At 40.3% G+C, this 13,114-nt stretch overlaps 3 non-coding genes across 3 annotated transcripts; all 3 read left to right on the forward strand.

Annotated features, from left to right (window-relative positions):
- Window positions 1-222: 222 nt before the first annotated feature.
- On the forward strand, window positions 223-294 carry Trnap-agg (transfer RNA proline (anticodon AGG)). The gene has a single exon. It is a non-coding gene; the product is annotated as a tRNA-Pro (tRNA).
- A 3,872-nt stretch (window positions 295-4,166) lies between these two features.
- Window positions 4,167-4,238, forward strand: Trnap-agg (transfer RNA proline (anticodon AGG)). Its single transcript has one exon. It is a non-coding gene; the product is annotated as a tRNA-Pro (tRNA).
- Window positions 4,239-12,727: 8,489 nt separating this feature from the next.
- Window positions 12,728-12,799, forward strand: Trnap-agg (transfer RNA proline (anticodon AGG)). Its single transcript has one exon. It is a non-coding gene; the product is annotated as a tRNA-Pro (tRNA).
- The last annotated feature ends 315 nt before the right edge of the window (window positions 12,800-13,114 follow it).

The raw sequence follows: 13,114 nt of genomic DNA on the forward strand, positions 1-13,114 counted from the left end.
GGCCTTCTGGGGCACAACTACCGTCAATTATAGAATTTAAGGCTAACAAGAGTGGAGTTACATGTTCTATGGACCGGTGTCTCCCTGTATTTTCATCGGTATTTTAGAGCAACTAATTCTCGAAGCGGCGTGCGTTCCGTCACGCAGTGTCGGTCACGCTGGGGGAACCTGTTACTAGCACGGAACTGCTCCAGAAATTTATCCTCACGCGAGCTTGCCGTGGGCTCGTTGGTCTAGGGGTATGATTCTCGCTTAGGGTGCGAGAGGTCCCGGGTTCAAATCCCGGACGAGCCCTGTATATTTTTAAATTCCTTGTTTCTTTTTCACGCTGACGTGATTCTTGAACCTATGAACTCCCTCAATTTTGCAAATCGTGCCTGCAGTACATTTTCTGCGCTTCAGCAGAATCTCAGCAAACTGTAAAAAAAAAACATTTTTACGTATTCTCTATAGAATAATTCCTTAAGTAATAGCGAATTTTTATCGTTCGAAGCGTGAAATGTCACAAAACATCAACATTTGTCTGTAGGTCTTGCTTTCATGCAGAACAGTAACATACTGTTGGTGATGGTTCGTAGCTGTCGTGTGCTCAAGTTGATGTCAAACATGAACTGCTGCAAGCTTTGACTAACTTGAGCTGTTCTATCTGTGGCAGTCATTACTGAAAGTGCGTATGGAATAACTCTTGGATGAGATTTAACATCAGAAGCAAGCAGATCGCTCAATTAAGACAGGGAGCTCAAAATTGTATTTCAGTATTTCTCTTGCTCTTTTAAATGTGGAATGTAGGATATGGTTACATTTCTATCGTCCGGTGATGAATTATTTCACTGATTAGCGATTAGCTGTTAAGAATCTTCCGGTTTGTTGAATGTTTCTACAGGCATGAAAAATGAGAGCTAACACTGAATGGATCGTTATATCTAAGAACCATTGGTTTTCCATGGGGCAGGTACCCTATAGATTTTCTTATCATTGGTATAATGATTTTGTGTGGTAACGGTACTGTGCAAGACTTATAGCCTGTAATAAAACAGGTCATTTCTTAAATAACATTGAAGGGCTATTTGCTACAAAGTAGCTCCTCAACATCTTTATTTTCCTACAATCCTATCAGCGTCGTGTCATAGACACGCTAACGACCAGGAGCTATCTTCTGTAGTGAAGGGGGCAATGACATCTATCAAATGCTAGGTGACAACAGAATTATTGCTAGGTGTACATGATGTTGTGTACCTAGAATTGCAGTCCTCACGTGTATGGTCTGTCTGGACCACCTACCAGGGTTATGTCCGACGGAACTGTTGTATGTGGCAATCCTGGTGGGGATGATTTTGAGAGACTATAATAGTGAAGAACTGCAAGGAATGTGAACAATGAACTTACAGTAGTACTGAACTTAGACAGTAAAATTGTGAACAGTGTTTGGGAAAGTAGCTTTTGGTATTTATAGTAGTAAAGGTTTTAAAAAGTTCTAAGGTATTACATTAACCATTTCCGTTGCGAAATTACACAATATATTAGCGACAATTATTTGAGATGCCACAATATGCTTCACAGACCAAATAGATTTTGCTGTGGGATGTGTTGAAAAGGAATGTCATCAAGAAAAGAAGTCGAGACTTTCTTACAAATTATATACACTGAAGTATGAAGTGGCACTAGGGGACTCAGAAAGCCTGCAGGTAGCAGCTCTACCAGGGTGTACAGCGGCATGTAGCAGTTCTCACTTCATGGCACAAATATGATAATTCCACAGGAGGCGCAAACTGAAATTCTACACACTGGCTAGAGGGTGAAAGAGCCCATGCAACCGTCAGCTGTAGACAGCCAAATGTCGTTAAATACGGTAGGATAGTCTAATCTTATGATTCTTAAAAAACCAGCGGTATAGGGTGGTACAGTACTACAACACAGTGCAGTGAAAATGCACGCACCTACAGATTAATAAGTAGTAAACAGGTCTTTAGTTATCAGTATCACTATCATTAGAAATGTGAGTGAAAATGAGGAATTCATCGTATGACACAATAGAGAAATATGTTATTCTTTTCACGGAAGATAGGATCAGAATTACGTGATGAAAGTTCGTCAATGCAAGACATTTCAGTAGTCATGAAGGACATTGTTCATGTGCTAATTGAACAAATACATTCAGGTGACCATGGATTAAACATGAATTTACCAAATGAAAGTTACTGCACTGTATGAGCAGACACTGCAGCTGTTGAAAGTGATAGAGATTTGTCTAGTGAAAGTATAGCAGTGAATTTTACTGGTTATGAACGTCTGATGATGAGGTTTCTCAGAGAATTTTCTGAATTTTGTACAAAATCTCGGAATAATCAGAAAGCAATTACAAATTCAATTAAAGGAAATACAAATTAAATTGAAGAAAAATTAAAAAAAGCAAATTAAAGGACAAATTAAAATACTGATAAAAACCAAACAAAAAATTGATGAGATGAAGATGAGATTCACATAGATATCCAATCCTTACTCCAATAATATGAAGAGAGTCAAAAAATAATAGCTGATGCCTTATTAGAAGAAGTATCTAAGAATAAACAACTGCTTCATGCAGCTGAGCAGAAATAACTTGTTTGGAATGTAATGTCGTACATTTAGTGAATAATAATAAAGACGGTAATGAGTTTTGCGAAACAGATCATAAACAGAAAGAGAGCAAGCTAAAAAATGTTCATGTTGATTTGTTCAACAGAGTAGAGGTAGTGTAGATCACATATTCTGGGAATGCAGGTGTAATTCATTCACAATTGAAAAAAATTCTCAAAAAATTGGCAGTAGTCCGGAGACAGAATTATTACAGTAAGTTATCAGTATGCTACTCAGGCGGAGACTGAAATTTAGCAAAATTTTGCTTCTTATGAGCAGGAACAACAAAGAGATAAAATAAAATATTATGTAATGCCTGAGGATCAGTTCATACGAGTGTGTTAAGTTTCTTTGGTTCTCTGTCTTAGGAAACACCCATCCTGTGCATTCAAACAACTGTTTGAGGGAATATTTGTCAAGCAGCGCACCATATTGCATAAGGAGAGACTTATTTGAAGGAGCTAATGTCAATAGTAATGGATGCAAGAGTTATCAAGAGTTCTTTTGGGCATATTTAGAAAAGAAGCTGTATCTGAATTACCACTTGGAGAATCGAATATGATTTCAATTATAGTGGTTAACCTACCAGGATCAGAGCAGAAAAAGGTATTTGGAATCCAAAAACTGGAGCCAATGCCCTTGTGCAGGCGTTCGATCAATTAAAGCCACAGGCGGATAGCAGTCAGAATTTTGAAGACTGGCACAGAAACACTATATTATTCTCGATTCTTTTGTCTAAAAAACCATATTTTTCAACATAACCTCCGTCCAATACGACAGCCCTACGCCACTTTACTGGGAGCGGCTGTACAGGTATGCCTGCATGTTACCACTCTACTGGTCGACCTCGGAGCCAATCATCAATAACCTCACCATCATCCATGTGGTGCTTCCCACAGAGTACATCCTCCATTGGGCCAATCAAATGGAAGTTCGTGCGAGATTCGAGCTGTAAGGTTAATGAGGAAGAACAGACCAATGAAGTTTGGAGAGCTCCTTACGAGTGCAGATCTTGGCATGGCATATGGAAGGAAAAGTTCGTTTTCATTTTTGTGGCGACGTTAATACGTAAGTCCTTTCTTCAGTTTGCAGGGGGTATCACAAAACATTTATGAGTTGATCTTTGAAATATGAGAGAGGACATCATGCAGAATAAACCCTTCGGTCTTCCAGAACGGGCTGTCGGATTATGGTTTCAACTGTTTCTTCGAAGGTGAGGCGGTTTGACGCAACTTCATAGATTCCCGTATTTACCAACAGCCGTACACTTTAAGATATTTTATTTTATTCCGAAAGCAGTCAGTTTCGGCAAAATATTTTACCGTATTCAGGCCCCATACGCTTTTTTCAAATCAACGAACTTATCGTATAGCGCCATAAAACTGGATATCGTGAATTCCAATCGTTGTGCAGATGCTTCATATGAAGACGTGACAGAAACTGAGCCTCGAAGCGGCGCGAGTTCCGTCACGCAGCGTAGGTCATACTGGCGGAACCTGTTACTAGCACGGAACTGGTCCAGAACTTTATCCTCACGCGAGCTTGCCGTGGGCTCGTTGGTCTAGGGGTATGATTCTCGCTTAGGGTGCGAGAGGTGCCGGGTTCAAATCCCGGACGAGCCCTGTATATTTTTAAATTTCTTGTTTCTTTTTCAGGCTGACGTGATTCTTGAACCTGTGAACTCCCTCAGTTTTGCAAATCGTGCCTGCAGTACATTCTCTGCGCTTCAGCAGAATCTCAGCACTTTGTAAAAAAAAAAAAAAAAAAAAAAAAAAAAAAAAAACAATATTTTCACATATTCACTATAGAATAATTCCTGAAATTATGGCGAATTTTAATCGTTCGAGGCGTGAAATGTCACAAAACATAAACATTTGTCTGTTGGTATTGTTTTCCTGTAAAACAGCAACATACTTGTGGTGATGGGTCGTGTGCTCAAGTTGATGTCAAAATATGAACTGCTGTAAGCTTTGACTAACTTGAGCTGTTCTGTCTGTGGCAGTCATTACTGAAAGTACTTACGGGATAACTCTTGGATGCGATTCAAAATCAGAAGTAAGGAGCTCGCTCAATTAAGGCAGTGAGCTCAAAATTGTATTTCAATATTTATCTTTCTCTTTAAAGAGTGGCATTTAGGATCTGGTTACATTTCTATCGTCCGGTGATGAAATACTTGACTGCTTAGCAATTAGCTGTCAAGAATCTCCTGGTTCGTTGAATGTTTATACAGGCATGAAAAATGAAAGCTAACACTGCCTGGATCGCTATATCTAAGAACGATTGGTTTTCCATGGCGCAGATGCCATATGTTACAGATTTTGTAATCGTTGGTATAATGATTTTGTGTGGTAACGGTACTTTGCAAGACATAGAGCCTGTAATAAAACAGGAAATTTCTTAAATGACATTGAAGGGCTATTTGCTGCAAAGTAGCTCCTCACCGCATCTTATTTTCCTACAATCTTAACCTAGTAGCGTCATTTCATGGACGCGGCAACGGCCTGGTGCTACCTTCTGTACTGAAGGTGACAATGACATCTATCAAATGCTAGGTGACAATAGAATTACTGCTATATGTGTCTGGTATTGTGTATCTAGAACTACAGCCCTCACGTGTGTCGTCAGTCTGGTCCACCTACCAGGGTCATGTCCAACGAATGTGTTGTATATGGCAATCCTTGTGGGGATGATTTTGAGGGACTGTAATAGTGAGGAATTGGAGAGAGTGTGAACAATGAACTTACACTAGTAGTGAACTGAGAGAGTAAAACTGTGAACAGTGTTTGGGAGGGCATCTACAGTTGGTTTAGAGTAATAATAGTAGTAAAGAGTATAGTTGCAGGATATTGCATTAACGATTTCTGTTGCGAAATTACACAATATATTAGTGACAGTTATTTGAGATGCCGCACTATGCTTGGCAGATCAAATAGATTTTGTTGTGGGATGTGATAAAAAAGGACTGAAATCAAGAAAAGAAGAAGTCGAGACTTCCTTAGAAAGTATATCACACTGAAGGATGAAGTGGCACTAAGTAGCTGAGAAAGCCTGCAGGTACCAGCACTATCAGGGTGTGTGGTCGCAGGTAGCAGTCCTCACTTTATAGCAGAAATGTGATAATTCCACAGGAGGTGCAAAGTGAAATTTAACACACTGGCTAGGGGGTGAAAGAGCCCGTGCAGCCGTCATTTGTAGACAGCCAAACATGATTACATACGTCAGGTTTGTCTGATCTTATCATTCTCAAAAGCCCAGCAGCACACCGTGGTACAGTGCTATACACAGTGCAATGAAGATGCATACACCTACAGATTAATAAATAGTAAACCGATCTTTAGTTAACAGTATCACTATTATTAGAAATATGAGTGAAAATGAGGAATTCATGGTATGAAAGAATAGAGAAGTACGTTACTCTTTTCATGGAAGATAGGATCAGATTTACGTAATGAAACTTGGTCAATGCAAGACATTTCAGAATTTATGAGGGACATTGCTCATGTGCTCATTGATCAAGTACATTCAGGTTTTCATGTATTAGACATGAATGTACCAAATGAAAGTTACTTCACTGTATCAGCAGATAATATACCTGTTGACCATTACAGATATTTGTCTAGTGCAAGCACAGCAGTAAATATCACTAATTATTAAGATCTGATGATGGGGTTTCTCAGAGAATATTGTGAATTTTGGACAAAATCTCCGAAAAATTAGGAAGCAATTACAAATTCAATTAAAGGAAATAAAACTTACATCGAAGAAAAAATTAAAAAACAAATTAAAGGGCAAATTAAAATACTGATAAAAACCAAACAAAAAATTGATGAGATGAAGATGAGATTCACATAGACATCCAATCCTTACTCCAAGAGTATGAAGAGAGTAAAAAAAAAAAAAATCTGATGCCTTATTAGAAGAAGTATCTAAGAATAAACAACTGCTTAATCCAGCTGAGCAGAAAAAAACTTGTTTAGAATGTAATGTCGTACATTTAGTGAATAATAATAAAGATGGTAATGAGTTTTGCGAAACAGATCATAAACAGAAAGAGAGCAAGCTAAAAAATGTTCATGTTGATTTGTTCAACAGAGTAGAGGTAGTGTTGATCACATATTCTGGTAATGCAGGTGTAATTCATTCACAACTGAAAAAAAAATTCTCAAAAACTTGTCAGTAGTCCCGAGATAGAATTATTACAGTAAGTTATCAGTATGCTACTCAGGTGGAGACTGAAAGACAGTAAAATCTTGCTTCTTATGAGCAGGAACAACAGGGAGATAAAATAAAATATTATGTAATGCCTGAGGATCAGTTCATACGAGTGCGTTAAGTTTCTTTGGTTCTCAGTCTTAGGAAACACCCATCCTGTGCATACAAACAACTGTTTGAGAGAATATTTGTCAAGCACATTGCATAAGGAGAGACTTATTTGAAGGAACTAATATATAGTGGTGGATGCAAGAGTTATAAAGTGTTCTTTTGGGCATATTTAGAAAAGAACCTGTTTCTGAATTACCACTTGGAGAATCGAATATGATTTCAATTATAATGGTTAACGTACCAGGATCAGTGCAGGAAAAGTTATTTGGGATCCAAAAACAGGAGTCAATGCCCTTGTACAGGCGTTCGATCAATTAAAGCCACTGGCGGCTAGCAGTCAGAATTTGGAAGATTGGCGCAGAAACACTATATTATTCTCCATTCTTTTGTCTAAAAAACCATATTTGTCAACATAACCTCCGTCCAATACGACAGCCTTCCCCACCTTACTGGGAGGGCCTGTACAGGTATGCCTGAACGTTACCACTCTTCTGGTCGACCTCGGAGCCAATCATCAATAACCTCACCATCATCCATGTGGTGCTTCCCACAGAGTACATCCTCCATTGAGCCATTCAAATGGAAGTTCGTGCGAGATTCGGGCAGTATGATTAATGAGGAGGAACAGACCAATAAAATTTGGAGAGCTCCTGACGGGTGCAGGCCTTACGATGGCATGGGGAAGGAAAAGTTCGTTTTCATTTTTGTGGCGACGAAAATACTAAAGTCCTTTCATCAGTTTGCAAGGGGTATCACAAAGCATTTAAGAGTTGATCTTTGAAATATGAGGGAGGACATCATGCAGAATAAACCCTTCAGTCTTGCAGAACGGGCTGAGGATTATGGTTTCAACTGTTTCTTCGAAGGTGAGGCGGTTTGACGCAGCTTCATAGATTCCCGTATTTTATCAGGTTCGAAGTGAACCCATGTTTCATCGTCTGTGTTGAGTACCCCAACTAGTGGATGAGTGTGTCGGTTCAACCAACAGAGGCGTCCAGTTATGAAGCGAGGAGTTTGGTTGTGATCCATCGCCTATCTCGGATGAGAGTTCCCGTACGTTCCAGCACTGCAGGAGTCACAGATGAGTGTGTCCCGTCGATATGCGGGAGATCAGGTAGATTTACGCAAGTTTGTTGCGATGATGAAAGAGGCTGTACAGTCTTGTACTACAAGGAAGCAAGGGAGAGGATGTTGTTATGGGTGCCCATTATACTCTTTCTACAACACAAATGCACACGTGGATTAATATATTTCTTTATTTACATGTAAATTTGCTTAACTCAAATGGTTCAAATGGCTCTGAGCACTATGGGACTTAACATCTAAGGTCACCAGTCCCCTACAACTTAGAACTACTTATACCTAACTAACCTAAGGACGTCACACACAGCCATGTCCGAGGCAGGATTCGAACCTGCGACCGTAGCGTTCACGCAGTTCCAGACTGAAGCACCTAGAACCGCTCGGCCACAGCGGTCGGCTTTACTTAACTGAAATAGGATCCATATGTTGTGGTACAAGTTCATCAGTAATAGTCCTCTTGCGAAATCGGTAATCTTGCTATTACAGACTTTATTCTCACTGATGGTGCAGTACAAGTCTCACTATAGTTACTAGTCTAGTTGCTATGCACTGTCGTAGCATGTGACGCGCTCTGCAAATATACTGACAGACGCCAAAAGGAGAGTGATTCAGTTAGGCCTTCCAGTCAGCGTCGCGGCCTAAATATATAGTGCCGAGAGGGCGTTGGCGGTGTACTGCTTGTCGGTGTGTATCTGGCCTCTCTCGTGATAGGCACGCTTGATCCAGCTATCGATCTCTGCACTACATCTTGCCGACCTGTGTGCTGGCGACAGCTTACGCCTGCACAGATGCCTCGCTTTTGTTTACTGGCAGGTCTTCATAGACATTCTGGACGCGCCTATGGATATCTGCGGTGCTCTGGTTCTCCGCCAAAGGAAATTCAATGACACTTCCTTGCTTCGAACACTCATCCATTACATACTCCTTTTACTGTAACTTCATGAAATATAGCGGCCGAAGCTGGTAAACTCCACGATGTCCCGAAACTCACCGAGAACAAAAATGAGATGCATGAATTACTGAACACCCTTCGTCGCTTACTTGGTTCTTCATTTTCAAGTCATCACCCTGAACGCCGTCTGTTAAAAATGGCTTTCTTTCGTTTGTTGTTTCGTCATCCCCCTCACCTCGTATTGGCTAGGAGTGCACTGTGAACCGTACATACAGCCTGGTCTTTACCCAAGGGACAAGTAGAACTACCTGAGAGGAAAAAGAAAAGTGAACAAAAAATTTTTAAAGATGAAATTAATGGAAGGTTTTACATATAAGGAACTTGATTTCCTTCGTTTTTAATTTAAAACAGAAATAGTGAAAAGGTAAAACGAAAAATAGTAGGAACACATTTTAAACTCTTATGTAAAATACTGAACTACTTCACTGTCAGTAAAACTGATAGGATCTGCTCTGGGAAGGGTGGTCTTCTGTTGAAGGTGAAAAATGTTGTGAATAGAGAGGGGTAGGAGGGTGGCGTTGGGTAGTACCAGTGAAGAAATGGTGGATATTGGGAGACAAGAAGGGAGCAGCTGGGAGTATCGGTATTGTCACTGCCCCACGTCTTGGATGGAATTTACGCGTACAATTTTTGAACCAGTTGTTATCTGACGCACTGATAAGTCAGAGGTCCTAATAGAGACACGGAAAGTTAAACATTTTTCGCGAATAAACGTTTAAAAAATATTTTGTAGCTTTTTATTTTTTGTAGTCTGACGTTGTACAACAAAAAAGACTTGTCGCTCTTCATGTTCCTCTAATATTAATGGCAGATATCTGAGACGTAATGAATGAGGAAATCTGATTAGCGATCGAGACGATTTTTATTCACAAAATTTAATATTATGTGTAAATACACGAGATGCAAATCACTCATGGGGCTCAGAGAGTATCTCTTCAGTGACCTTGTCCGCTAGGGAAGTCACGTCTTTCGTTGTGTGGTAAAAGCGTATCGTCAAGTAGTGCTTTCAGTGTGGGGCGCTGCCGACCAACCACATGGCTAGCCGGTTAGTTTCAGTTCGAAGAGGTCCCACAAGTTGCTAAGCTTTTTTCGACTATGGAGCAAAAGCTCCATTGGGGAGCTCTTAAACATCCTCCATTGAGTCCCTAAGTTCCATAAAGATCTTTTCCTATTTTTGATGACCTGGAGAAAGACATTCGTGTCCGTCGACTTGCTGCGAACGAAGAGGTGCACTCCAGGGTACAGTCACTGTTGCGTAGGCAACTGCAAACATTTTACAATGTTCCAGCGAGATGTAGGTATTAATAGCCGTGGCGATTACTTTTGGAATAATAAACAGTTCAGTTACTTTCTTCCATGCGTGTCGTTTTCATTGGATTGTCCCTTATACTTTATGGCTCAGTAAATGGTATCACGGGGACTTAAAAGCATATGGGATGAAAGTTTCCTACTTTTTGAGGGTATGTTGTATTTTATTTCCACATGGTCCATTGGAGAACATATGTATCCACTGTTTGTGAACCTTCATGCTTGATCATTGAATGATAACTGGAGTTGTCAAGCTTCTTCTTAATTACTTTTGTCCTGTGTGTCTTTTATGTTCACTCTACTTGTGCTCGTTTACGTTTTATTAACGTCAGCAGCCGATACAAGCACTGCTTATTGGGAATAGGCTGCCTTCAGCAGAATTATGCATGTTGCAACCTGCTTTCAGCAGATATCGTATTTTTCTTCTCTGTATCAATTTTCAGTCATTATAAGGTAGGCTCTAGGTGCATAGAAATTCCTGACACACGTTGATAGTTGGTTCTTTTGCGATTCATGCTTCTTTCTGTTAGGTGTTTGGCAATACAGGGTGCAAATTACGTCTATATTGCACGCGTTTACAAGAGAAAGCAAAGCTTCACTGAGAGGTTGTGTCAGAGTGGCTGAATTTCTTGACCACACTTTTGCGTTTCTTTAACATATGTTAAAGTCTTCTTCAAACGTCTCGTTGCACTTTGGAGGGATGCTTACTTTCTAATAATAACAATTGCAGCATTCATATCGCGTTCTAGCTCACTCATGCCACAGAATTTTAAATATGAATGGGAATATTTTCTGGGCATTAGTACAGCAGTCATAATTGCTGTGCTCCCTGGTTGAAGTGTAACAGGTAACTCTTTAGATTGGATAGATACATTTCTCCAGTTATTTCCTTTGCCGTGTAGATATTTTCACCTCTACGTAACTACTGCTCCCAGCATATTCTACAATGTAATACATATTCGTGTCTTGGTTTGCCCTTACGGTTTTTTCGCCCTAGCGCCCCTTCCACCGAGAACTAAATGTTTCAGGGTGCCCCGGATAAGTGTAGCATTTCCTCACCTACCCCATTTGGTAGGCCTTCATTTCGCACTTCACCTGCCCACTTGAATTTCAACAATCTTTCGATAACATCGCACGCGAGTTGTTTCCAGTGGACTAACCTTCATTCCTACATATCGCTTTGCTACAGACGCACAGCTTCAGGCATTTCTTCACCAGTTCCATGTCTGTATCCGACTGACAGGCTTTCTTCCCCTGTGCCAGACCTTTTCGACCACCTCCTTATAATTGTTATTTCCAGATAGATTTCATTCACTTTTTGCTCTACAATGTCGCTGCATATGATGATGTTAAGCAAGTTAATACTCACCTTCCAACTACTCTTGACTATTTTCATCCCTGCTCTGCTCATCCATAATCCTTATACAGGTTGGGAAAATAAAACTGGTACTGAAAATATTTAATGCACTTTAAAGCAGGGAGCCCAGCTCGCAGCATCCACACTGGGGACAGGTGATGTAAGTCGGGTTGCCTGCCTTAAGGTTCATTAAATATTTTCCACGAAAGAGTATGCCGTCTGTGAACCTGATCATTGAAATATGTTCCCCTTGCAATTTTAACCCTTTTCCAAATTCTCTATCAATTCTTTTATTGTTTTCTCGATGTATGAAATGAACAGTAATAATAGGCTGGAACCATGCGTTACATTAATTTGAGGTGGAGATGCCTCCTAGTTTTGGGAAAGCAGCAAAAAAGAGACAGAAGCAAAACACACACACACACACACACACACACACACACACACACACACACACACGCGCGCGCGCGCGCGCGCATGAAAAAGGAAGGAGAAAAGTTTGGGAGCTGGTGGTAAAGAAGCAGGAAGGGAAGGTAGAAATGAAATAATAGTTCACTGACATCGAAGTCACTGAGAAGGGAAAACAACGTTCCTTGAGGATTATAACGAAGCCAATGAATCGCAGATTCACTTTTATTTTCTACTCACTTGGAATTTTACAGAATGTCCTTACCTTATAGCAGAAACGGCAAGGAACCCTACATCTTTATAGTTATTCAATCTGAGTTGATCCATTACGACCAACGAACATCGTCTGGTACGTACTTTTCAATGTCAATAAGCTTTACCAACAGCCGTACACTTTAAGATATTTTATTTTATTCCGAAAGCAACCAGTTTCGGCAAAATATTTTTCCGTATTCAGGCCCCATGCGTTTTTTTTTTTCAAGTCAACGAACTTAGCGTATAGTGCCATAAAAGTGGATATTGTGAATTCCAATCGTTGTGCAGATGCTTCATATAAAGAAGTGACAGAAACTGAGCCTCGAAGCGGCGTGAGTTGCGTCACGCAGTGTCGGTCACGCTGGCGGAACCTGTTACTGGCACGGAACTGCTCCAGAAATTTATCCTCACGCGACCTTCTCGTGGGCTCGTTGGTCTAGGGGTATGATTCTCGCTTAGGGTGCGAGAGGTCCCGGGTTCAAATCCCGGACGAGCCCTGTATATTTTTAAATTTCTTGTTTCTTTTTCACGCTGACGTGATTCTTGAACCTATGAACTCTCTCAGTTTTGCAAATCGTGCCTGCAGTACATTCTCTGCCCTTCAGCAGAATCTCAGCAATCTGTAAAGAAAACATTTTCACATATTCACTATAGAATAATTTCTGAAATTATAGCGAATTTTAATCATTCGAAACGTGAAATGTCACAAAACATCAACATTTGTCTGTTGGTCTTACTTTAATGCAAAACAGCAACGTACTGGTGGTGATGGGTCGGAGAAGTCGTGTGCTCAAGTTGATGTCAAAACATGA

This window comes from Schistocerca serialis, chromosome 4, assembly GCF_023864345.2.
Source record: "Schistocerca serialis cubense isolate TAMUIC-IGC-003099 chromosome 4, iqSchSeri2.2, whole genome shotgun sequence".
In the NCBI taxonomy this organism is placed as follows: Eukaryota; Metazoa; Arthropoda; class Insecta; order Orthoptera; family Acrididae; genus Schistocerca; species Schistocerca serialis.